Source organism: Vombatus ursinus, unplaced genomic scaffold (genome assembly GCF_900497805.2).
Source record: "Vombatus ursinus unplaced genomic scaffold, bare-nosed wombat genome assembly UNPS02014837.1, whole genome shotgun sequence".
Lineage (NCBI taxonomy): Eukaryota > Metazoa > Chordata > Mammalia > Diprotodontia > Vombatidae > Vombatus > Vombatus ursinus.
In genome coordinates this window covers 7,530,319-7,556,711 of record NW_020954615.1, presented here as the reverse complement: position 1 = coordinate 7,556,711, position 26,393 = coordinate 7,530,319, and the positions used below count along the sequence as shown (strand labels likewise).

Here is a 26,393-nt window from a genome sequence, read left to right as displayed (position 1 = left end):
CAAGTTGTGTCTGACTCTTCATGACCCTATTTGGGGTTTTCTTGGTAAAGATACTGGAGTGGTTTGCCATTTCCTTCTCCAGCTCATTTGACAGATGAGGAAACTTAGGCAAACAGGATTAAGTGACTTGCCAGGCCACACAGTTAGTAAGTGTCTGAGGACAGATTTGAACTCAGGAAGATGTGTCTTCCTGACTCCAGACCCCATGTTCTATCCACTGCATCACCTAGTTTCTCCTTCTTCCAATTGCATCCTTATAAAAGTAACCGTAAGTCTAAATTATATAATTATGAGTTTCTTCAGGTCTCCAGGCTTCTACTCATGCCTGTGTTTATTTTAGTCTCGGTTGCTCTCCATGAAAAGTGAATCTGTCAAAATGTTAGTCAATAGTAGGCTATCTAATAAAATATCAACAATAGGTATTGGTTTTCGTCTTCTTCCTTAAATGTCCCTGCAAGCAGATGGTGACATCACAAAAGTCACTTTCTCTAGCCATGGTGCTAATGGAAGCTAGTTGTTGCTTGTTCTTTCACTATGCCTTCATGATGGTATCTCTTATGCATTGGATAATACAGTCAGAATATCCCTAAATGCCTCTTATGAAAGTCCCCAGCCACAGAAGAAGTGAAGGCATCTCCTAACAACTGTGAGCAGCCCTATGGGCCAAAACCCTTCCAGTCAATAAAATATTGCCATTGCCTCTGCTTTTGACAAAAAAAAATAATAATAATACCCCATCTTATGCTCTTATCTCAATCCTAACTGTTCAGGAGCTGTTTCCATGGAAATTCTATGGTGCACAGTTTTGAGGTATAAAATGTTAGAGTTTCTATCTTCCAACATTGCAGTAGTCTCTGCTCATAAGCCACTGACTGATTTCAAAGACAATAATAGTGAAAAGACATGAACATCTATCACCTAAAGCTGAGGAACTCTTGTCTGCTAGGAAATGCATGCAATTAGCCAAATCTGACCTCTTGTTTTCCACTAGAGAGTTTGATCTTTGTCAGTCTCCATATCACACTTCCTGATCCCATGTTCACTATGCCACTGCTAAGAAGCCAGGATTCCCATATTTTAGTATTGTTGCCAGTTCATCAAACCTAACACTGTCTGGCTAAGATATACCCATAGGGAGAATCCATGAGTCACCTGAAGAGGTGAGCTTCTGAGGGTAGAATTTACTGTATTACTCTTGGCAAATCCCATTTTTGGTGACAGTGTATATTTTTATTTATAACCTGGTTTGCAAACTCTTTATCTCTCCTACCTTATAGGTGGTATACTGTGGCAACCAATAGCTGAACCCCTAATCTTTTTCTAGTCCTTGACTGTAACCTTCAGACTCCTATCCAAGACAATCTGTGTAGGAATCCTATGGAAACAAATGAGTTCCTTTGGAAAATACCAATTTTCTTTAACTGAATGGTAGCTCAGGATATGGGATCAAATGGCATTTTCTTGAGAAATCACCAAGCCCTGCCTCAAGCATGACATTGTACTCTTTGAAGGTGATGAATCAATTACAAAATCTCACCCCTTCTGATGCTATGAGATGTGACTCTAATTGCCGTTAAATCTTCTACTGAGATCTCTTTGTGAGTTATCACTACTCACGCCCTCAGATACAATTCTAAATTCTTCATGCTATCTTCAACTAGAACTGCAATAGTGCCATTGTATTAAATTCAGGATTCTCACCTTCCCTAGCTATTCAGCTAATAGAACCTTATGATGAGTCCATAAGTTCTCCTTCTATAGAGTGATGGCACCAATCCTGGGGGACAGAGGGACTTCACCAGGTCTTGACTATTTCCTTCCTGTCAGTGCATATGAGGCAGAAGCAAATCTGGTCTCCATTCAGGCACCTTCCTCCTCTAGATCCAAATGTCAAGATAGTATAATGACACTAAGACTTCTCATTCCAGATACATGAATAATTCAAAGAAGGGAAATACAGAAATAAATATATTTAGGGCACATGAAGTTCCAACAAGATGTCAGCCTTCTTGAAATAGTCTAGATTCTTGTGGCCCATTAAGACTAAAATTGGATACTTAGTTCTCCCCCAGGGTTTGATCCAATTTCTCCATGTTCATACATATTTTTGTGTGTATTTTTTTGCTTGTCTCACCTATTAAACTATGGGCTCCTTGAGGGGACAGGCTGCCTTTTGTCCCTTTTTGAATCCTCAACACTTAGCAGAGTATCTGGCACATAATAGGTGCTTAATAAATGTTTATTGGATGATTCCACGGATGTTGCAATCTATTAAGGGGTTCCCTGAACTTGCCTTTGTGAGTTTCCATATTTTCCAAAAACACTGGACCCAGAGTATGCAAAAGATCCTGAATATGTCAAGAATGAAGACCCGCTTCCCCACACTGACATAATGTGTTGTTTGCACCCCCAAACTGGACTCCCTGTGTGTCCTTGGGAGCCAACAGGCACCAGATGGTCTGCACTAGATGGAGAAGCTGCTTCTGCAGTTAGGACCCTTATAAACAGACCATCTTATATTCACATTCAAGCAGTTCCCAAGGGAAAAGAAGGCCCATTTTGCTATCACCTTACCCCTCCCCTTTGGGAGGGGTTTAGTCCTTTTCCCACCCTTACTGCTCCTTTCCTCCTCCCATGCCACTCCTATTTAAGAGGAGATTTGTTTCTTCACCCTTCCTTTGTTGTACTGTCATAAATACGCAAACTTCTGTTTAGGTTGTGAACTCTTAGCACTTGCATAGGGTTCCACATGAATGTTCATATCTTTTATAATAAGCCTAGTTTTTCATGTATGTTTCATGAAGTTGTGATTTCCTGTTGACAAGTCATTCAGACATGTCTGACTCTTCATGACCGTAACGACCCTAGCACAACAGGCCTTTCTATCCCTCACTATCCAAAGTCTGTTCAAGATCATATTCATTGCTTCCATGACACTATCTATCCATCTCATCCTCTGGCATCCTCTTCTCCTTTTGCCTTTAATCTTTCCCAACATCAGGGTCTTTTCCAATGAGACCCGTCTTCTCATTATATGGCCAAAGTATTTAAGTTTCATCTTCAGTATTTGGCCTTCCAATAAATAGTCTGAATTAATTTCTTTAAATATTGATTCTTTTGCTCTCCTTGCTGTCCACAGGACTCTCAAAAGTCTTCTCCAGCACCACAGTTTTAAAGTGTCAATTCTATGGTGCTCAGCTTTCCTTATAGCCCAACTCTCATAGCCATACATTGCTACTGGAAAAACTATAGCTTTGACTGCATGTACCTTTATTGGCAATGTGATGTCTCTACTTTTTAGTATGTTGTCCAGATTTGCCATAGCTTCCTTCCAAAGAGCAAGTGTCTTTTAATTTCATAACTGGAGTTGCCATCTGCAGTAATGATTAAGCTCAAGAATAGCAAATCTGACACAGTTTCCATTTCTTCTTCCTCTATTTGCCATGAAGTGACAGGACCATTGCCATCATCTTAAATTTTGTTTTTTGTTTGTTTTTAATATCCTTATCCAGTAGGTCACTCTTTGTCTGAACTCTCCACTATGACCAGTCTCTCTTGGGTAACCCTGCATGATATAGCTCATAGTTTCATTGAGCTACACAAGCCTCTTTGCCACAATAAGGCAGTGATCCAGGAGGGGGGGCTCCCTAGATACATCATTCTTAATTGCTTCCCAATTTTTCAGTCAATCAACAAATATTTATTAAATGTTTACCATAGACTAAGTACTATACTAAGCACTAGGGCTAAAAAAAAAAAGTCCATAACAAAGCATTTCCTTTCCTGATTCAACCACCAGAAGTAGTATGTGATTAGGAGGTACATAGGCTTGGGCTTTGACCAGTCCTCCATTTCTGGCCATTAAACCATGAGCTCCTTGAGGATAGGGACTATGTATTTGCCTTTCTTTGTATCTCAAGTGCTTAGCACAGTGCCTGGAACATCACAGCTGCTTAATAAATGCTTGTGGGTGATATTGATAGTTCTGAATCAAGTCCTATAATATGTACCTCTAAGGCACAAAAAATTGGCAAGCTACAATTTGGATGTCATAACCAGGGTATGACCATGAAAACTCTCCTGAACCTTATGAGAACCTCTCCCTGCTCAAAACTCTCCATCTGGATGATAGGGGCTTCTTCAACCACCATAAAAGAGCTTCAGTCAGAACTTCTGTCAGCATTGGGAGGCCAATTATCTATAAAATTCATTACATTTCATAGACTGGACACTTGCTGGAAGTATTCAGACCTGACCAGAGTCACAGAACATGAGATTCTGAGCTGGAAGGAGAATGAGAGGACATCCAGCCCAATGCCCTCACTTCACAGAAAAGCAAAGGCCCTGATAATTTAAAGCGGTTTGCACATGGTCACACAGGTAATGTGGCAGGGGTAGAATTTGAAATTAGGTCTTCCTGATTCCAAGGACAGCATTCTATTTATAATACTTCACTGTTTCTCATAAAATACATGTTCTCTCTCTCTCTCTCTCTCTCTCTCTCTCTCTCTCTCTCTCTCTCTCTTTCTCTCTCTCATATGTATCTGTCTGTCTTTCTCTATCTCTCTGTGTATATATATAATATATATGCATACATATATACATATATACACACATAAATATATGTGCATGTTTGTATGTATATGTATATTTTTATATTTATATTTACATAGGATTAATAATCCTTCCTGACTAAGTATGAATCTCATGAAGGTTATTTGATCCTCACGAAATTCATTTCAGCATAGATTAATCATCTATTCTGCACTTTCCCTCTGTTGATTAGCTCCAATTTATCCTGTAAACAGCATGTTTGTATCTTGTTGTTTGCACTCTTTCCCTTATTAGACTATGAGCTCCTCAAGGGCAGAGACTGTTGTCCTTGTTTATATGCCTGGAGTTTATTCCAGCACCTGGCACACAATAGGCTCTTAACAAATATATGTGGACTGACTGACTGATTGCCAGGCAAGGTCCTAGGCAACTGGGGTGCAAATATAAGCACTAATATTCAGGGTACCCTCTGCCTTCAAGGAGTTCATATTCTATTGAGGAGATACTCCATATTAACAGATAGTGAAGTACAGAGAATATCCAAAGCAAAGCCAGGGGGAGAAGAACTAATAGCTGGGGGATCAGGCCTTTTTAGCCTCAGTGAAAAGATAGCTCTCAAACTGCGCTTGGAGGAAGCAACATTAAAGATTCACAATATCAGTCATGGAGAAGCAAATCAAAGAGCACTCCTCCAAAGTGCACAGCACTCTGTTCTGAGAGGGGACAGTTGAGGTCCCCCACTAGTATAGTTTTGCTGTCTATTTCTTCCTGTAACTCACTTAACTTCTTTAAGAATTTGGATGCTACACCACTTGTGCATATATGTTTAGTATTGATATTGCTTCATTGTCTACAACACCTTTTAGCAAGATGTAGTTTCATTCCTTATCTCTTTTAACTCAGTCTGTTTTTGCTTTTGCTTTGTCTGAGATCAGGATTGCTACCTCTGCTTTTTTTTTCTTTACTTAAACTGAAGCATAATAGATTCTGTTCCAGCCCCTTAGCTTTACTCTGTGTGTGTCTCTCTGCTTGAAGTGTGTTTCTTGTAAACAACATATTGTAGGATTCTGGTTTTTAATACACTCTGCAATGTTTCTGTTTTATGGAAGAGTTCATCACATTCACATTCACAGTTATGATTACAACCTGTGTATTTCCCTCCATCCTATTTTTCTCCTATTTGTTCTCTCTCTTCTTTCACCCTTTTCCTCTTCACCAGTGTTTTGCTTCTGTCTACAATCTCCCCAGATCTGCCCTCTCTTCTGTCAATTCCTTCTGCCTTTTATTAATCTTCTCCCATTCTACTTCCCTGTTGGGTAAGGTAGATTTCTATAGCCAACTGACTGTGTATATTATTCCCTTTTTGAGCCCATACTGATAAGAGTAAGGTTCAAGTGATGCCCATCACCCACCCTCCCATCTTCCCCTCCACTATAATAAGTCTTTCATACCCCTTCATGTGAAATACCTTACCCCATTCTACCTCTCCTTTCTTTCTGTACTTCTTTTTCTCATCCCTTAATTATTTTTATGTCATTCCCTCAAATTCACTTTATACCCGTATCTTCTGTCTCTGTATATTCCTTCTATTGATGATACAATTTTTAAGAAATATAAGTATCATCTTCCCATTTGATGTAAACAGTTTAGCTCTATTGAATCCCTTATGTTTTCTTTTCCTTTTTTACCTGCTTATACTTCTCTTGGGTCTTGATATTGGAGATCAAATTTTTGGTTTAATTCTGGTCTTCTCCTTTTGAAAACTTGAAATAGCTTTTTTTCATTGAATAACTAATTTTCTCTTTGCTGTATTATGCTTAATTTTGCTGGGTATTTGATTCATGGTTATAATCCTAGTTCCTTTGCCTTCTGGAATATCATATTCCTTGACCTCTGACCTTTTAATGCTGCATATGCTAAGTCCTATGTAATCCTGATTGTGGTACCCTGATTTCCTTCCAGACACTTGCAGTGTTTTTTCCTTGACCTGATAGTTCTGAAATTTGTTTATAATGTTCCTTGGAGTTTTTATTTGGGGATCTCTTTCCTGAGGTGCTTGGTGGTTTCTTTCAATGTCTATTTTGCCCTCTGGCTCCAGGATATCAGGGAAGTTTTCCTTGATAATTTCTTGAAAGATGCTGTCCAGGTCCTCCTTTTGATTATGGCTTTCAGGTAGTCCAATGATTCTGACATCTCTCCTGGATCTATTTTTCAGGTCAGTTGTCTATCCCATGAAATATTTTACATTGTGTTCTATTTTTTTTCATTGTTTTGAATCTGTTTGATTGATTTTTAATGTCTCATAGAGTCATTAGACTTGCCCAATTCTAACTTTTAAGGAGTTGTTTTCCTCAATTAGCTTTCGTACTTTCTTTTTTATTTGTCCAGTTGTACTTTTTAAGGAATTGTTTTCTTCAGTGGATTTTTGTATCTTCTTTTTCATTTGGCCACTTCTACTTTTTAATCAGCTGTTTTCTTTTTCCAAGCTGTTGACGCTTTTTTCATAATTCTCTTGCGTCGCTCTCATTTCTTTTCCCATTTTTTCTTCTACCTCTCTTATATGATTTTTAAACTCCTTTTTGAGCTCTTCCATGAGTTTTTCTGGGCTTGAGACTACTTCCCATTTTTCTTTGAGGTTTTGACCATAGGTGTTTTGACATTGTTCTCCTCTTCTGAGTTTGTGTCTTGATCTTCTTTGTCTCCATAACTTTCTATGGTCAGATTCTTTTTTTTGTTTTGTTTTGTTTTTCTCATCTTTTTTGACTTTTTTCCTTTCTCTTAAATTTGAGCTCTTCTCGCAGGGTGAAAGGAGCACTGTCTCAGGTTTCTTGTGCCAGGGGCTACAGTCTGTGGTTATTTACCTGGTGCTGCACTGATGTTGCCCTGAGGCCCGTGGGGGACCCTCATGTCTGGTGCTGCCCTGTGGGGGGAGGGGGTAGACATAGTTGGTATTGCTGGAGGCAGTAGGGGTGTGGCAACTTACCAGGTGCTTAAGTGGGGTCCACATGCCAGATATGCTGAAGCCACATCTGCCTGTTTCCTCAGGGCTACACTGAAGTATGTGGAGGTCTGTCCACTGGAGGTTGCCTGTTTGTCCAGGGCTATGCTGAAGCACTTGGTGGTTCTGAGAACTGGAGTCTACCCATTCCCTGGCTATTCTGAGGCATATGGGGGGTTCTGGTGTTGGTGTTTGCCTGCTCCACTGAACTGAGGCTTGGGATCTACCACTGGTTTCCTGAGGTGGGGCTTGCTGCTGGTTTGGTGGGACACTTCCTGTCCTGGTCTGCTCTCCCCTTTTATCAAAGTGATACAGATCATTCTGGCCAATCTTCTAAGTTTCTTGGGCTCAAAGATTGTTTCACTCCATCTTTTCACTGGTTCTGCTGTTCTAGGATTTGTTTAGGGTGCTAGTTTATGGTTGTTTGGAGGTGAATATGGGAGAGGTACAGTAATTTACTGCTTACTCTGGCATCTTCAGTGCATAACATTCTGTTCAAAATGGGAGAAAGAAGCAGAAGGTCACCTGGTTAGTTCATGACATGTTGATTATGATCTCCCACCATTTTGTCATAGGTATGATCACCAACTCAAACAGCATAACCATATAACACTTGCACAGCATCTAAAAGGTGTTTTCCCCTTATCCTGAACTTTAATTCTAAGAAAGTTATATTCTCCTCACTGAACTCTAGCCAAAATAGCCAAGATGATTGGATATAGGTAAGGAGTAATGGAGAGGAGAGCAGAGAAGAGACAAGATGAGAGGAGACAAGAAAAGATGAGAGAATGGAAGAGGACAGGAGATGAGAGGAGACAAGATGAGAGGAGAGATAAAATGAGATGAGAGAAGAAGAGATGAGAGATGAAATGAGAGGAGAGGAGATAAGAGAAGAGGAGATAAAATGAAAGGAGAGGAGAGGAGATGAGAGGAGATGAGAGAAGAGGCAACTAGATGAGAGTAGAGGAAAGGAGAACAAAGACTTGGGAAACACCAACACATAGGAGGCCTGATTCTGGAGGGTTTAAAAAAACAGGTTGAGGAGTCTGCATTTTATCCTAGAGAATAGTAAGCCCCTGAAGAGCTCCAAGAAAGGGGGTGACGTAATCATACCTGCACAATAAGAAGATCCTGGTAGCTGTGTAGGTAAGAAGTCAATATTGTCTGAACTGGTGCTATGTGCCATGAACAAAATGATGGCAGTCCCATTGTACTCAAGTCAGACTACGTATGAACCATCATGCTCTGCTCTGGGAAACATATGTTAGGAAGGATTTGCTAATGTAGAAAAACTCTTGAGTAGGATACACAGGATAGTGAAGGAATACAAATTCATGGCTTATGAAAGTGCATTGAAGGAAATGGCCATATCAAGCTTGGAAAATAGAAGTCTGGGGGTCACAGTAAGTTTGCACTTGTTGGCTGTCTTTAATTGTTTGGAGGCCAGTCACGTATAAGAAGAATCATACTTGTTCTGTGACGCTCCAAAGAGAATAAGACAAAATGGACAGATACTGCAAAGTGACTGATTTAGGTATGATGTGAATAAAAATTTCCTGACAATTGGCGATCTAAAAAAAATGTATAATAGCCTATGGAATTGGTGAAATTCTCCTTTTTAAGCAAAGGTTGGAGTATTTGTCAGATTTGGGACAGAGGGATTTTCTTTTTATGATGTGGCTTGGAGTGGATGGCTAGTAAGGCCCCTTCAGACTCTGACATTCTGTGATTTTGTGTGAATGAGAGAGAAAGAGAAGGATGTCATAGATATTATGAAGGTAGATGCAATAAGACTAAGCAAATGATTGTGGTGGGAAGAGCCAAGGTTGACTCCAAAGCTTTCCAACTTGGCACATTGGGAAGATGATGGTACCCTTAACAAATGCAGAGGGAATTGGCCAGTGCAGAACTGGCCAAAGACCTTCTGAAAGCCTTGGTACTTGATGATGATCCCTTCCATTCTCTTTTAACAGGTACTTATAGCCAAAGGAGAAAGTATGTGTCAACCTCCTAGTATACCCAGGCAGTTCTTGCTTGGGAAGCCTAGAGTTCTCTGAACTTAGTCACTATTGACATTGGGCACCTCCATCTTGGGAAACTTTCAGTACTTCAAAGTCAACACATCAAACCAATATGTTACCATTTTCACCCTCAAATTTTCCCCTCCTCCAAACCTCACAATTCCTATTAAAGACACCACTGGCCTCTTGGTCCCCCTTAAATGCTCAATCAGGACCAAGTCACAGATATCCTGATACCAAATCAGTCATACCTTATCTATTTCCACTGGAGCCAGGTAGACCCTTTGCAACATAACAGAAGGAAAGATTTCCCTCTTCTCCTCCTTCCCCGTGATGATGTTCCACTATGACTACCCTCTTGAACATGGCCTTAAGTGAAAGATACCTTCCCCATTTTCTGGTTTGACTTGAGGAAATATAGTTCCCTAGGGCTCAGGATTGTGCAGCACTTGGGTCCTACTATTTGTCCTAGGTAGGATCTCCAAAGTATCTCAACACTTAGGGTCATGATAGCAAGGGTCTGGCTTCTTCCTCCTTCCACCTTCTTGTCAGGCATTTCTGTCATTGTTGGAAATCTCCACCTCTTTCCTGAATGACTTCATTCCTAAGGTCTTATTGGGGGAAAAAACAGCTTGTTTTGTGAAGCCCATTGATCAGACACATGACAGAAACCAAGTACTCACCCCAGAACTTAGCCTGGAAGAAGAGTTGTGTCTATTCATCTCCAGTTGCTTTGGTTTTAAACTACACCCCATGCCAAAGTGATAGAATGGAAAGAGAATATTCAACTTGAAGTCACAGAATAGGACTTAAAATTCCAGCTCTGTCACTTACTACCTATGTGACCTGAGCAAGTCACAAAACCTCTCTGGGCCTCAGTTTCCTCATTTATAAAAAGGGATTGGATTAGATGGCCTCTAAAACCCATTCTAACTCTATGAGCCTTTAATTTTTCTTCTTATTCTCCTGAATACCAGCCTACCCCCTCATCACATCTTTAATATCACCATTGTTGCATTATATTAGCAACAGGGATACCCAAACACTTCTATGAACTCACTCTTAAAGCACATGTAATTTCACAACAGGAGCCCCTTTTCTTGCAATGAGGAACTAATCAATTAAGAGGGGCTCCTCATAGTTCCCTTATGAGAAAAACTACTTGTGACTAAAGGATGAATGAATTAATAAATGGATAAATGAAATAATGCAAAAACATACAGTAAGCATTTTCTATGTACCAGTCACTGTGTTCAGCACCAGAGATATACACAGAAAAATCACGACAGCCTATGCCCTCAAGGAAATTATATTCTAATAAGGGAAGGCAACCCGTATAGGGAAATGGTGATCAGGGAGAAATGTTTTGGTCAGGGGTCTCACAAGGATGGTAAGTGGAGTCATAGAGTAATTGAATGATCTGAGGGAGTGAGGGAAAATCTTCAAACCACTTACTTCCAAAGCTCGGTGTTTTCCCTCATGATTTCACAAATATGCACCATGATGGAGCCAAAAGTTTATGTGGCATTGAAGTGGGATCACATGACCAAAAAGTTGGAAGACTAAACATTTTCTCCAATCATCACAAACCTCTCCAAGATAAAAACTATATTCCAGAGATAAAAACAGTTTCAGCTGTCTTCATGGTCTAGAATGCCAAAAACCTAAACAAGGTGAAAATTCCATGAACTAATGCCAAACTCAGACTCCAGCACCTATTCTTCACAGGCCAACCCACAGGCTTTCAACAGAATTAAACTCTTTATCCCCACCCCTACTCCTAGTGCCAAGCTGGCATTCTGTGATGCAACAGATTTCTACTTAAGTGGAGGAATAGAGCAAGTAGGGCAGGACTCATGTCTGAACCTGTAATAGGGCTCAATTCTGACCCCCACCCCACAGTGCTGCAGAGATCCAAACTCCAAACTGCAGAAATATTCTCAGGCTATGGTACTGTGACTGTGTTCTGTGCTGCTGGACCAAAAACCTGAGGAACAGAGGAAATGGGGCAAGACACATGTGCTAGGTGAAGTTACATTCCACTAAGCCTAAGGAGAATAGCACTGAGGGGAAGAAACCACTATCAGAGGGGAGCAATTCAGAAAATGAACAATAGAGGAAAGTAAGAGGGGGAAAGAGTGAAATTATGAAAGATCTCAGGAGAAAAAAAAACTCAAAGATCTTAACATAAAAAGATAAACCAATAGGGAAGATATTACCAGCAGAAGGAACTGTGACTTCCACATGTAGTCAAAAAAAATAAATAATCAGGCCTCTGTGAACAAATACTGCAAAACAGAGGAAAATGATTCAACATTTGATGAGGCATAGGACTCTGTGAACTTTCAGGAGAGCATGGAACAACAGCAAACTGTTCCTGAATGACTTAAAAGAGAACTAAGAATCATGAGAGCATGATTTATGACCTGTACAGCAGTAATAATTGGCAGAATAGACAAACTTGAATCCATGGTAGCGTTTCACCAAAGAAACAAAATAGAGGATGACTGATTAGGAACGCAAATACACAGAAATAAAATACAATCTGGAAGAAGAAAAGAAAAAAAAGCAATAACCTTAAAAGAAAACATGATGTCCATCCAAGCCAAACATTGATCTTGAAAACAGGATGCATAGAGATTGAAGCAGTCACTGGATGAGGTATTGGGCAAATCTGCAATGACACTGCCTTCACTCATCATCCCTGTGATTTTCCTGTCTGAAATATCCCACCCTGGACATGGCTGCCCTATATGAGTTGCTACTGTGACATGAATGGACTGAACTTGCTGTAACAGTCTTCCAAGTCACAGGCTACAAATGACACAACTTCACCCAGAGCTGTCTTGGGAACAATCTGTACCAAGTCTTCCATGTACATATCCTGAAGAGCAATGATAACTACCCCCTCAGAGCATGGGCAAAAACACTGGTCTGATCTTGGCTAATTTTGCAAGAAATAATGAGAGCATTCTTTAAGTATTTCTGAGAAATGGAGATAATGTGCAAGAATCAATTTCTTAAGAACTAAATCTCTCCTAAGTTATGATTGGTTTCCTCAGGAGGTAGTGGTTTCCTCTTCACTTTGAGGCTTTGAATAGAGTGAAAAATTGATGATGACAACTCTCAGGGATGTTTGGGGTGGGTTACAAGCAGTAATGGTCATTGTACTGGTTTATATGTTGATGCATGAAAAAAATGGGTATAGTGAAAAAATGGGGAGAGGAGGAGAAGGAACCAATAAAAAGTCCTAAGATACTGTGAGTCAAATGGAATTTTTTTTAACTTTTCAAAATTGTTGTCTAAGGCTTTTAGTACCTATCAGGATACAGGTTTGACTATGTGACTTCTTGTGTCCCTTCTAAGATTCTGTGAAAAAGGTTGCAATAAAATGATTTTGTATACTCTTCAGCAACATAAGAAACTACTAATAAATGACATTTATATAGAACTTTAGGATTTCCTTAGCACTATAGCACACTATCTTATATAATCCTTACAACCCTGAAGTAGGTGTTATTATCTCCATTTTATAGATAAGAAAACTGAGACCCAAGGAGGTTAAGGGATTTACTGGTGGTCCCACAGATAGTAAGCATTTGAAGCAATTTTCAAACCCAGTTCTTCTTGTCTTTAAATCTAGAAGATCCATAGAATCATAGATCTTGAGCTGGAAGGGACCTCAGAAGGCAAGTCCAACCTCCTCACTTTACAGATGAGAAAAAACACTGCCAGAGAGATCAAATGACTTGCCAAAAGTCATACAGATTGTAAGTTCCAGAATCTGGATTTGAACCCAGATTATCTAACTACAAAACTAAGGCTCTTTTCTACTGTACCATTCAGCCTCACACACTATGCTACCTCAACATGTAAGACTCAAGGTCCATGGCACATAAGAAGAAATGGAAAAAAGAATCAGAATTATTGTTCCTCAGTTAAAAAGACCCTCAGCAGACATCCAGTCAAATTTATGCTTGAACAAGGATTCCTCCTACAAATTACCTTACCAAGCAGTCAGAGCCTTAACTAGGAATTTGTGGGTATAGGGCAAGCACCACAAATTATACCTGAGGTAAGTTTATCCTGAGTTCAGCATTTGATAGCTACTCATTTTAATTGTGTACCTGCCAAATAGTCTGGAGAATTGTGAGCACTTTCAGTTCATTGCCCTGGGGCAATATGTGGACCAAATCATCCCACTTATGGCTAAGCAAAGAGTAACATCTATCCTTTACTTGAAGACATTTAGTAAGACCTCTAGGTGATTCCATTCTACCTAAGTCTAATTATCAGGAAATTTCCTTACATTAAGACAGTATGACTCCTTCAAATTTCCCATCCATTTTTCCTGGGTCAATATTTTCTGGGCTTTCAGAGGTCAATAAGGGAGGGTGAGATCAATTTACTTCTTACTCTGCCATGTTGGCTCCCAGAATCAGAACTCTGTGCAAAAAATTTTAAACCTATTTGTACATAAATATTTATAGCAGCTCTTTTTGTGGTGGCTAAGAATTTCAAATTGAGGGGATATCCATCCATTGGGGAATGGCTGAATAAGTTATGGTATGTTATTGTAGCTGAATATTATTGTTCTGTAAGAAATGACAAGCAAGATGATTTCAGAAGAACCTGAAAAGACTTACATAAACTGATACAAATGGAAGTGAGCAGAACCAGGATAACATTGTACACAGTAACAGTAATATTGTATGATGAAGAACAGTGAATGACTTAGTTAATCTCAGCAATACAATAATCCAAGACAATCCCAACAGACTCCTGATGAAAAATGCTATCCACCTCCAGAAAAAGAACTAATGTTTTCTGAATACAGACCAAAACATACTATTTTTCACTTTCTTTCCTTCCTTCTTTTCTTTCTTTTTGTTCAAGTCTTCTTGCACAAAATGACTAATATGGAAATGTTTTACATGATTGCACACATATGATTTATATCAGATTGCTTATCATCTCATGAGGGAGAGAAGGGAGGGAGGAACAGAATTTGGAACTCAAAACTTTGAAAAAAGAAACAAATGTTAAAAATTATTTTTACCTGTAATTGGGGGAAAATTAAATATTAAAAAATATTAACTCTTTTTAAAATGTGTGTATAGGTTAGTAAAAATAGAAAGAGGCATGTGTATATTTGTTCACTTTATCTACAAGCAATAAAGTATTGATAAAAAAATTAATATCAAGAATCAAATGGAAGAATTTATTTCAGAATTTTTGTCTAATGCTTTCACTGTTGGAATTGCTGAGTCATAGCAGGTCCTTGTGTCCTTTATCAAATCGTGGCCATGGCTTAATTCTGCAAATTTAAGGGTGGGATTAAGGGGATCCCTTTAGTGGCATAGACTGTCTGGATGGTTCCTGTGCTCTGAGTAACCTCGGACCTTAGATTCTTCATTATTTCCAGAAGTATTTTTAGTAAGACCTGAATATCTAAATACCAGGAACTGATTATGATTATCATTTCATCCAAAATTGGTTTTTTTTGTTTTCTTTTTTTCTGGAAAATCATCATTCTGGTTTAAAAATAATTCATATTTGATGGACCTGTGAGATCATTAATGTCATTACTCTCTCCCCTACTCGCATTTCACATGAAACTCTGGGCCTTCCTAATTACTGGAATGACCCCAAACTAGAACAAACTGCATTGAGAGTTAATGAGTAGAAGGACCTCACTAGTGGTTTTGAAGCAGAGGTTGGATGGCTAAATGCCAGGGATGCTGAAGAGAACATTTTTGTTCAGGTATGCTTAGCATTAAGTGCCCTCTGAGGTCTTGTCCAACTCTGAAAAATGCCTGCTTCTGATCAATCAGTAAACAAGAATTTACTAAGTACCTACTATGTGCCAGGAACTATCCTAAGGGTTGGAGATACAGAGACAAGAACAAAGAACAAACCTGCCTTCAAGGAGTTTGCACTATAACAGGAGAGACAAAAATAGACATATGGAAGAATATATAATACAAAGAAAAGACAATATTTCTGAGAGGGAATTTACCAGAATGCTTCTTGAATTCTTACCTGGACTTTGTGGTCCAAGTCCAAAAGCCACTTCCATGAAGAAGTCTTCCTTGACCTCCCAGACAGTAGTGATGTATCTCCATGTAACAATTTGTATGAAGTGCTCTTATGCCTGCAAATTAATGTTTTATATTATATCACATCATATTATATTGTGTTGTATTATATAATTGTAATAGTTTAGTATATTTCCTTATTATGATATATTATGCCATATCACATCATATCATAGAATATTACATTATATTATATTGCATTAATTATATGATAATATTCTATTATGATTATTATATTGTGATATGTTATATTATATGGGTTATTTACTATAAACATTTGTGAATGTATCATATTGCCCTGCTCAATTGCTCCCATCATTTGAGGTCTTAATGCAAAGACCAGATGACCCCTTGGAACAATATTGGAAAGGGGATCTTGATTCAGGTATGGGTTGATCTAGCTGACTCCCTAGATCTAGTATGAGCTGCTGTGATTTTGATTTTCAGCCTGTATAATACCTTTTGGACCTTAGGGAGACTACTGGATGCTCTTCCTCTGGCTCTCATAATATTTTGGGGATGCCAGTTTCATATCTGAGCTGCCTAGTATCTTCTATCATTCTTGTTACAGTTCACTCACCCCTTTTTCTGGGAATATGTGTCATTGCATATATTCTATGAGCCATCCCTGATGATGTAATGTACAGCCCACCCAGCATGAAACTTTTCATTGCCTTCTAGAGGACTAGTAATTTGGATTTTTCATCAGGAGAATTTAAGTTTTCTGTTTTTGTGTTAATGGACCTTAGCAGCAGTAAACATCTTAATTTCTTTGAAAGTGTTACATGAATCAGGAATTAGGCAAAGTGGTTAAAAAATCCATACCTTTTGAACCAGAGATTCCGCTGATAAATGTATACTCTAAGGAAGTCATTGACAGACTCTATAGGCACCAAAATATTTATAGCAGTACTTTTTGTGGTAGCAAAAATATGGAAAGGAAGGAGATACCCATTGATTGGGGAATATTTAAATGGTAGTGTCAAGCAATAGTACTGTGTTGTAAGAAATGGCAAACATGGAGGGGGTGGAACCAAGATGGCAGAGCAAAAACAGTGACTTGCTTGAGCTCTCCACCAAACCCCACCAAATATCTGTAAAAAATGGCTCTAAACAAATTCTAAAGCAACAGAACTCACAAAAAGACAAGTGAAACAAATTTACAGTCCAAGAGAGCTTAGATGGTTGATCAGAAAAGGTATATTGCACTGGGCAGGGAAAGGAGTGCAGTTCAGCATGGGCCACGCAGGCAAAACAGGCCTCAGTGAACTTGGAGCAGGCCTCAGAGGACTGAATCACCGGCAGCTGTGGCAGTTTCCAGACTTCTCAATTCATGAACACCAAAGACAACTTAGAAGGTCAGTAGGAAAAGTCTGTGTCGGTGGTGAGAGAGAAGTGCACTGTTCCAGTACCAATCCCCAAGGTCAGCCGTTCCCCAGCTTCTGGCCCACAGACTGAGGGGGAATCAAGAGGCTGATCAGAGGGGGATTGCAGGAATCTCTCTGTTGGTGCAAGATTCTCTTGCTTTGCCTGTGCTTGGATCAGGATCACAGCCCTGGATGGCAGTACTAAGGCGAGGAGGAGTGCTGGTGTGGTGGAGGTTGTAGTGGGTGGGGAGAGGAAATCTTCCTAACAGTTCTAAGACAGAAAAGAGTGCTTGTGGTCACTCATAGACCAGAGCACAGACCAGGAAAGGAGTAAACATCTCGCTCTGATCATAGCACCTTGGAAGAACTGAAAATTTACAGGTCCCTAGAAGTATCTCTGAAAACAGCTGCACAAAATGCCTGAAGCTTGGGACAATACATTCTCCACATTGGAAACAGACCCTTACCTTAACAAAGAGTTTATAGCTCAAGTAATTGGTTGGGGTCATGAGCAAGCAGCACAAAAAAGAGTCAGACCATAGACTCTTACTTTGGTGTCAAAGAAGATCAAAACATACAACCAGAAAAAGGCTACAAAATCAAAGTTCCCACATCCAAAGCCTCCAAGAAAAATATGAATTGTTCCCAGATCATGGAAGAGATCAAAAAGGATTTTGAGAAGCAAGGAAGAGAAGTAGAGGAAAAACTGAGAGTGATACAAGAAAATCATGAAAAACAAGTCAACAGCTTGCTAAAGGAGACCCCCAAAAAAATACTGAAGAAAATAACACCTTAAAAAAATAGCCTAACCCAAATGGCAAAAAAGGTCCAAAAAGCCAATGAGGAGAAGAATGCCTTAAAAAGCAAAATTGGCCAAATGGAAAAGAAAGTCCAAAAGCTTACTGAAGAAAATACTTCCTTAAAAACTAGAATGGAGCAAATGGAAGCTAATGACTTTATGAGAAATCAAGAAATTATGGAACAAAACTAAAAGAATAAAAAAATGGAAGACAATGTGAAATATCTCATTGGAAAAACAACTGACCTGGAAAATACATCCAGGAGAGGGAATTTAAAAATTATTGGACTATCTGAAAATCATGATCAAAAAAAGAGCTTAGACATCATCTTTCAAGAAATTATCAAGGAAAACTGCCCTGATCTTTTAGAACCAGGGGGTAAAATAGAAATTGAAAGAATCCATTGATCACCTCCTGAAAGAGATCCCCAAAGGAAAACTCCTAGGAATATTGTAGCCAAATTCCAGAGTTCCCAGGTCAAGGAGAAAATATTGCAAGCAGCCAGAAAGAAACAATTCAAATATTGTGGAAACACGATCAGGATAACACAAGATTTAGCAGCTTCTATATTAAGGGACCACAGGGCATAGAATATAATATTCTGGAGGGCAAAAGAGATAGGATTACAATCAAGAATCAACTACCCAGCAAAACTGAGTATAATCTTTCAGGGGGAAAAATGGCCATTCAGTGAAATAGGGGACTTTCAAGCATTCTTGATGAGAAGACCAGAGCTGAATGGAAAATTTGACTTTCAAATACAAGACTCAAGTGAAACATGAAGAAGTAAATAGGAAAGTGAAATCATTAGAGACTTATTAAGGTTGAACTGATTACATTCTTGCATGGAAAGATGATATTTGTTACTCATAAGACCTTTGTCAGTATTAGGGTAGTTGGAGGGAAAAATTTTACGTATGTATATAGATAGATAGATAGATAGATAGATAGATAGATAGATAGATAGATAGATAGATAGATAGATGGCGGGCACAGGGTGAGTTGAAGATGAAGGGGTGATATCTGGAGAGTAAAATTGAGGTGTGAGAAAGGATTATATTGGGAGAAGGAGAAAGGGAGAGGTAGAATGGGGTAAATTATCTCACATGAAACAAAGAAGAAAAGGCTTTTACAGTGGAGAGGAAAAGGGGAAAGGTGAGAGGGAATGACTGAATCCTATTCTCATTGGATTTAGCTTAAGGAGAGAATAACATGCACACTCAATCGGGTATGGAAATCTATCTTACCCTACAGGAAAATAGGGGGAGGAAGGGGACAAGAGAGCAGGGGGATGATAGAGGGAAGGGCAGATTGGGGGAGGAGTAATCAGAAGCAAACACTTTTGAGGAGGGACAGAGTCAAAAGAGAGAATAGAATAAATGGCGGGTGAGATAGAATGAAGGCAAATATAAGTAGTTTTTCACAGCATGACTGTTATGGAAGTGTTTTGCATGACTACACATATATAACCTGTATTGAGGTGCTTGCCTTCTCAATGAGGGTGGGTGGGGAGGGAGGAAGGGAGAAAATTTGGAACCCATAGTTTTAAAAACACACGTTAAAAAAATTGTTTTCACAAACAACAGTGAAATAAGAAACACAGGAAATAGGGTATACAAAACTATCCTGCCCTACAGGAAAATAGAAGGGGAAGGGAATAAGAGAAGGGGGAGAGAGATAGAAGGGAGGGCAGAGTAGAGGAAACAGTATACAGAATGCATGCCATCTTGGGGTGGGGGGAGGGATGAGATGGGGAGAAAATTTGGAACTCAAAGTTTTGTGGAAGTGAATGTTGAAAACTAAAAATAAATAAATTTTTAAAAAAGAAAAGAAAAGAAATGGCAAACATAATGAGTACAGAGAAATGTGGAAAGACTTACATCCTTCAGAACTCTAAGTAATGGACAGTGGTGCAATTTACAGCTTGTCCCCCAGGCCAGGAACACCCTTCTCCCTCCTCTTTTGCTCTTGAAATCCCTAGTTCCATTCAAAGTTCAGGTCAAGGGCCATCTCCTGCAAGAAACCTTTCCTGATGTCCCTCAGAAATGGAGAAGTTAGAAAAAGGGGTGGATTTATGGGTAATGATTAGTTCTTTTTTGGACAGGCTGAATTTGGAATTCCTATGGGACTTTGAGTCAAGGGATGAGAAAATTCAGTTCAGGAAAAAGATGAAGGCTGGGCATTTGGATCACAGAAAAGATGATTACACCCATAGGAGCTTATTGCTTACCAATGAATCAATTAACAAACATTTATTCATAGTTAATATTCTCTCTTGGAGACAAAAGTCTCCTCACCTTCTGTTCACTAAACCCCGTCACTTGGAGCTCAAGTCTACCAAACCTGAAGAAGATAAGCAGAAATACAGGCAGGGTATTGCCAATGTAGGGAATGGGGTGGCTTTCTTCTAGCATCCTGAAGAATAAAGAATCACTGGTGCTGCTGGAAGAATGTTATTCATAAGGCTGGCTATATTCAATTATCCTAATTGTCATGAATATTGCTACCTCTAATTCTTCTGATGACTTGGATTTTAAGTTTTCTAATAATCCCAACAGATACATCTCCCTCAATAAGTATGAAAGACCCATACAAGACTTTCATCAAGAACAATGCAGTGATATCTATTGAAACTGCCTTTGATCAAGATGAATGGGAAGTTTGGAAATCCTTCCCTAGTACTTCAGGCATCTAAGTGGTAGGGGATGATCTCAAAGTGATCAGCACAAACTGCATTGAAAAGGCTGTATGTGACAAAGTCCACAATTACCTCTTGCTTAAACTGAACAAAATTGGCTCTATGACTGAACCCTTTCAAGCAAACAAGCTGACAGAGTTTAACAGTTGGAGAGTAATTATTTCATATGATTCAGAGGAGACTGAAGTTATTTTCATTGCAGACCTGGTGGTAGATATCTGCACTGGACCAATCCAGACTGGTGCCCCAAGGTGATCTAAGCATCTGACCAAGCATAATCAAATTTTCAGAACTGAGTAAGAGTAGGGCAGCAAAGCTATATTTGTTGAGAAAGACTTCAGAAACCCTCTGGGCAAGTAAGTTCTGAGGCCAGGAGGGCCCCTGTGCTGTTAGACACTAGTCAACTGATTAGCCTTCTGTTTTTGAACTAAGAATAGACAGATCCAAACACCAGATCAACTTTGTTGCGGTAGGAGGCATTGTTTGGCAGGGGTTTCTGCTGCTTAACTCCCCTCTCATTTCTGTCTCTTTGTAATATTCTCACTGCTTTGTTAGAACTGTCTCATCAGAGTATCTGCCTGATCACTAGGAACTCTGTTGGAAGACCTAGCTGTGTGATACTGTGACTGGACTAGAATGCATTTTTGTCACTCTTCTCACCTTTCACTAAGTATCAGTGAGCCATATACTAAGGTCAAATCCTTAATGGTTTTATGAGGAGGGGGGTAGTATTCAGTAACTCTCCTCACAAAAAAAAAAGAAACGTATCAATAGTTTACAATACTCCAAGCACATAGGGGGCAGCTAGATGGTGTAGTGGATAGAGCCCTTTATCCAGCATCATGTAATTAACCATGACAAGCTGGAAAATAAGAATTTCTAGTCCTCCTGCTCAGTTTCATAGCAATTTAAAATAAATTATTTCAAAATTTTTCAGAACCACTAAGAATTTTTATTTTTTTTATTTTTATTTTAATTTGAAGAAAAAAAAAGGCTTTCAGTCCAACTTAACTATTCAGTACAAACAATATGCCAATTTCATGCCATCCACAAGTGTGTATTGACTATTTGACAACCTCTTTTGAGAAATAAACATATGATCTTTCTCCTCCAGAAATCCCATCAACCATAACAATTTATGTGACACCAAAAATTGTCTAGCTTTGTATTTATTCAGCTGAGCCAATCACCATGCAATTTCTTTGAACCCTGGTTCCTCAGCACGTATGATCAAGTTATCAGCAGAAAAATCAGCTGAAGATTTGTTTCCTTGGGATGCAGTGGAATTTGGGGACCAAATGATATGAATATTTGAGTCGCTTTCTTAGCATAACTAAAATTTGTTTCCAGAGTGGTTGAAACAATTCATAGCTCCAGCAATATCGTGTTATTTAATACGCCTTTGGCTTAAAAAATAAGTGTTTTTGAAAGTGCTGTATAAACAGGAGATGGTTTCACCATTGAGTGGATAGAAATTATTTCAAAATCAGGAAGATCTGGATTCAGGTCCTGGCTCTGACATGTATTGAGTGTGTAACCCTGGGCAATTCCTTAGCCTCTCAGTGTACCGAGAAACTCCCTCAGATCATCAGCTGCGAAAGAGTTGGTAGAAGTTATGTCACATGTTGAGCCATTTGTGATCCTGTCTGACTCTTCGTGACTCCATTTGGGGTTTTCTTGGCAAAGATGCTGGAGTGGTTTACCGTTTCCTTCTCCAGCTCATTTTAAAGATGAGGAAATTGAGACAAAAGGGCTAAGTGACTTGCCCAGGGTCACACAGCTAGGATGTGTCTGAGGCCAGATTTGAACTCAGGAAGATTAGTCTTCCTGACTCTAGGGCCAGCACTCTGTCCACTGTGAACACTAGTTGCCCAAAAGTAAATGGGGGTTCCCCATATCAAGGAAATCCCAAGTTTAATTTCTATCCTTACCATTCTCCTCTTCCTTATCAATATCCTCCTCTTCATCATGATCATCATGATCATCATCATCATCATCATCATCACCTGCAGATGACATAGATATCAAAAAGAGCCTAGAGTGCAATTTGTTGTCTCTTATAAGAATTCTGATTTTTCACATGGGTTTCCATGAACAATAACTCACATTTATGTAGCCCTTAAAGATTTTCAAAGGATTCTATATCCATTATGGCATTTGTCAATCATCACAATCTTCTGTGCTTTAGGTATTATTATCACCATTTTACAGATAAGAAAACTAAGCCTTAGAGTGGTTAAGGGCTTTGTCCAAGAACTTAGAGACAGGTAGGATTTTGAACACAAGACCTTCTTTTTTCCTAGTCTAGAACTCTTTCTCCCACACTACCCTACTCCTAGAGAAGAAATAGCCTCATTTCACTCTATCTCAGGGTAGGAAAAGTGGGAGTTGTCTGGGGTTCTTGTAGCTCCTTGGTGCCTGCTCCTGGCCTTCATACAGAATCCATGAATTCTGAAACTTGACAGTTGTCTAATATTTCCCTGCTGGCCTGATTTAGAGAAAAAAATAATTAAAACATGATTCTCTTCAGCTCTCAGAAAAGGCAATTCTCCTGCTGTGTGTGATGCTGATAAAATGCAAATGTGGGGCTTCTTGCCTGCTTTTCATTTGCCCAAAGAACATCCTCCCTCCCCTCCTTCAAGCCATGTGAGGAATGGAAAGTCAATAAAAGCAGAAAATACTCTGAGCACGATCCTGGATCAAGCCAGATATCTGTATATTTGAATGCATATGATCTAAAAGTCAGAGAAAAGAGCCCAGGAATGATGACTCTGACTCCAACAGTGCTGTTTAAGCTTAAGCTTCTGCCTAAGTCTAGGTTTTTGAATATGTAAAAAGAGGCAATGCATGCCAGTGAATGGAGACCTAGCCTCAAAGTCACATCACCCAGCTTTAAGTCCTGATTTGGACAATTACCAGCTTTTGGATCCTGGGCATATGACTTTATCTCACAGTGCTTAAGGGGCAATGGAGGTGATAGTCTGATGTATAGAGAGAGTTTCCTCACTCTCCATCCCCCATTGTCTCATTGCCTTATTTCCACCCATCTCATCCCAACTGCCCCAATGTCCCACTGTAAACCTACCACCCCTTACACTATGATCTCTGCAATAGCTACTCTATAGCTAACAAACTAGCTTTCATTTTAAACCTTTTCCTTTCTTTTTTTTTGGGGGGGGGGCTAGGCAATAGGGTTAAGTAACTTACCCAAGGTCACACAGCTAGTAAGTGTTATGTGTCTGAGGCCAGATTTGAACTCAGGTCCTCCTGATTCCAGGGCCGGTGCTCTATCCACTGCGCCACATAGAAGCCCCTACCTTTTCCTTTCTTGATCCATCCTTCAGGCAGCAATACTTGGCTCCCTCCAGATGATTCAGGCTCCCTTTCCACTTTCTGACTTCGTCATTCATTGCAACTGCTGTCCCCAGAGTTACAAATGATCTCTTAATTGCTAAATCTAATGGTCTTTAACAAATCCTTAATCCTTCTTGACCTGTCTGCAGTCTTGGATGTTGTCAATCACACTCTTCTCCTGGATATTATCTGCTGTTTAGGTTTTTTTGTGACTCTTCTCTCTCCTGGTTCTCCTCCTACATGTCTGATGAGTCTTCAGTATCCTTTACTGGATCCTCCTCCAGTTTATGCCTTTTAATCATGGGAGTCACCCAAGGCTCTTTCCTGGGCCTTCTTCTCTTTATACTATTTTACTTGGTGTTGTCATCAGCTCCCAATGTTTAGATTATCATCTCTATACAGATGATTCTCTTATGCTAGCCCTAACCTCACTGCTCACCTCCAATTTCCCAATTCCAACTACTTGCCAGAAATCTCAAATTATATGTCCCCTAGACATTTTAAACTCAATCTGTCCGAAACTGAATTCACTTTTCCCCTATGACCACCCTTCTTCTGTATCTCCTTCTTATTGTTGAAGGTGCCACCATGTTCCTAGTCACTCAGGCTCATAACTTGGGTGTCATGTTCAACTACTCATGCTCATCCAATCAGCTGTGAAGTCTTGTCCTTTCTACCTTCACAATGTCTCTCTTATATGCCTGATCCTCTCTTCTGACACTGCCACAACCCTGGTGCAGGCCTTTTTCACTTCATGTCTAGATTGTTGCAATAGCCTGCTGGTTGGTCTATCAATTTCAAGTCTCATCCCAATATAGTCCTCAACTCAGCTGTCAAACTGATTTTCCTTCAACATAAATCTGACCCATGTCACTTCCACCTCTTCATAAACTCAGGATCAAATAGAAAATCCTCTGATTTGATTTTCAAGTCCTTCCTAAGTTGGGCCCTCTCCACCATTATAGTTATATCATACCTTATTCCTCTCTGGTCTCCTAGTTTTTCCTCCCACAAGACACTATTTTCACTGGCTCTCTCCTATACCTGGAACCCTCTCCCTCCTCATCTCTGCCTCCTGGCTTCCTTCACATCTTAGCTAAACCCTCACCTTTTGCAAGAAGCCTTCCCCAGTCCTTATTAATTTATGCATTTTCCCTCCGGCTTATTTTATTTATATCTTATTTGTATGTTGTCTCCTTCATTGGACTTTAAGATCCATGAGAGCTGGAATCATTTTTCCCTTTCTTTGTATCTCCAGGGCTTAGCCAACACCTGGAATATAGTAGGCATTTTATAAATGCTTACTGACGAACTGGCATGTAGTAAGCACTTAATAATAGCTTATTGACTCTGACTAAAATGTAGATACATCTGAAATAAGAATGTTAATTGCTTCCATTACAAAAAACATAAGCTTAGGTTAAAACATTAAAGGAGCAAGTATTCTCATGGGAATGGTCCTAGGTGGGTAGAACCAAGAAGGTGGTAGGGCACGAAGGAAACTAAAGGAAGGTTAGGTTGATGTCTGAAATATTTCAGTCAACACCAGTTGGACTTATCAAAAAACTCTAAAAATAATCTAAAAAATTTGAACTAGGCAGTTCTAATAACATTAGATTAGACTGAAATCATCAGGGTAGAATATGGTTATAATATATTGATTACATTATAAAGTGATTTTTCTTCTGATGCTTGTGAATGAATGTGACTTTGAACAAGTAACTTATCAAGCCTGGGCCTCAATTTACTCATCTATAAAATAAGGTATTTGACTCAACTAGACTCTACATTCCCTTCCAGCTCTATATTTATGATCCTATGTTTCTGGGGCAACACATGAGACAATTGTTTTTCTTTTAGAAAGGCCCTTTCTTTTTTAACTATTTTATTTTTAAAGATTTTTTTTAATTTATAGCTCCAAATTCTCTCCCTTCTTCTGCCCCTCACCCTTTAGAAGGCAAGTAACATGTCAATTATACTTGTGAAGTCATGCAAAACATATTTCCATATTATCTATGTTGCTACCCTCCCAAAAAAAAAAAGGAAAAGCAAAGAATTTTTTAATCTGTTTCAATCTGCACTTAGAAGTTCATCAATTTTCTCTCTGGAGGAGGATAGCATTTTTCATCATTGGTCCTTTGGAATCATCTTGGATCATTGTATTGCTAAGAATAGCGAAACTATTCACAGTTGATCACTATTTATACAATACTGCTATTACTGTGTACAATGTTCTCCCAGTTCTACTCACTTCACTTTGCATCAGTTCATGTAAGTCTTCCCAGGTTTTTCTGAAGTCCACCTGCTCATTGTTTCTTATGGCATCGTAGTATTCCATTACATTCATATACCACAACTTGTTTAGCCATTCCCTAATGGATTGGCATCCCTTCAACTTCCGATTCTTTACCACCACAAAAAGAGCTGCTATAAATATTTTTTCTATATATAATATGTTGAAAGTATTTTCCCTTTTCTTTGATCTCTTTGGCATACAGACCTA

The 26,393-nt window shown here is 39.2% G+C and overlaps 1 pseudogene; it reads left to right on the top strand.

Annotated features, from left to right (window-relative positions):
• Positions 1-19,217: 19,217 nt before the first annotated feature.
• Positions 19,218-20,903, top strand: LOC114026298 (annotated as a pseudogene).
• Positions 20,904-26,393: the final 5,490 nt, after the last annotated feature.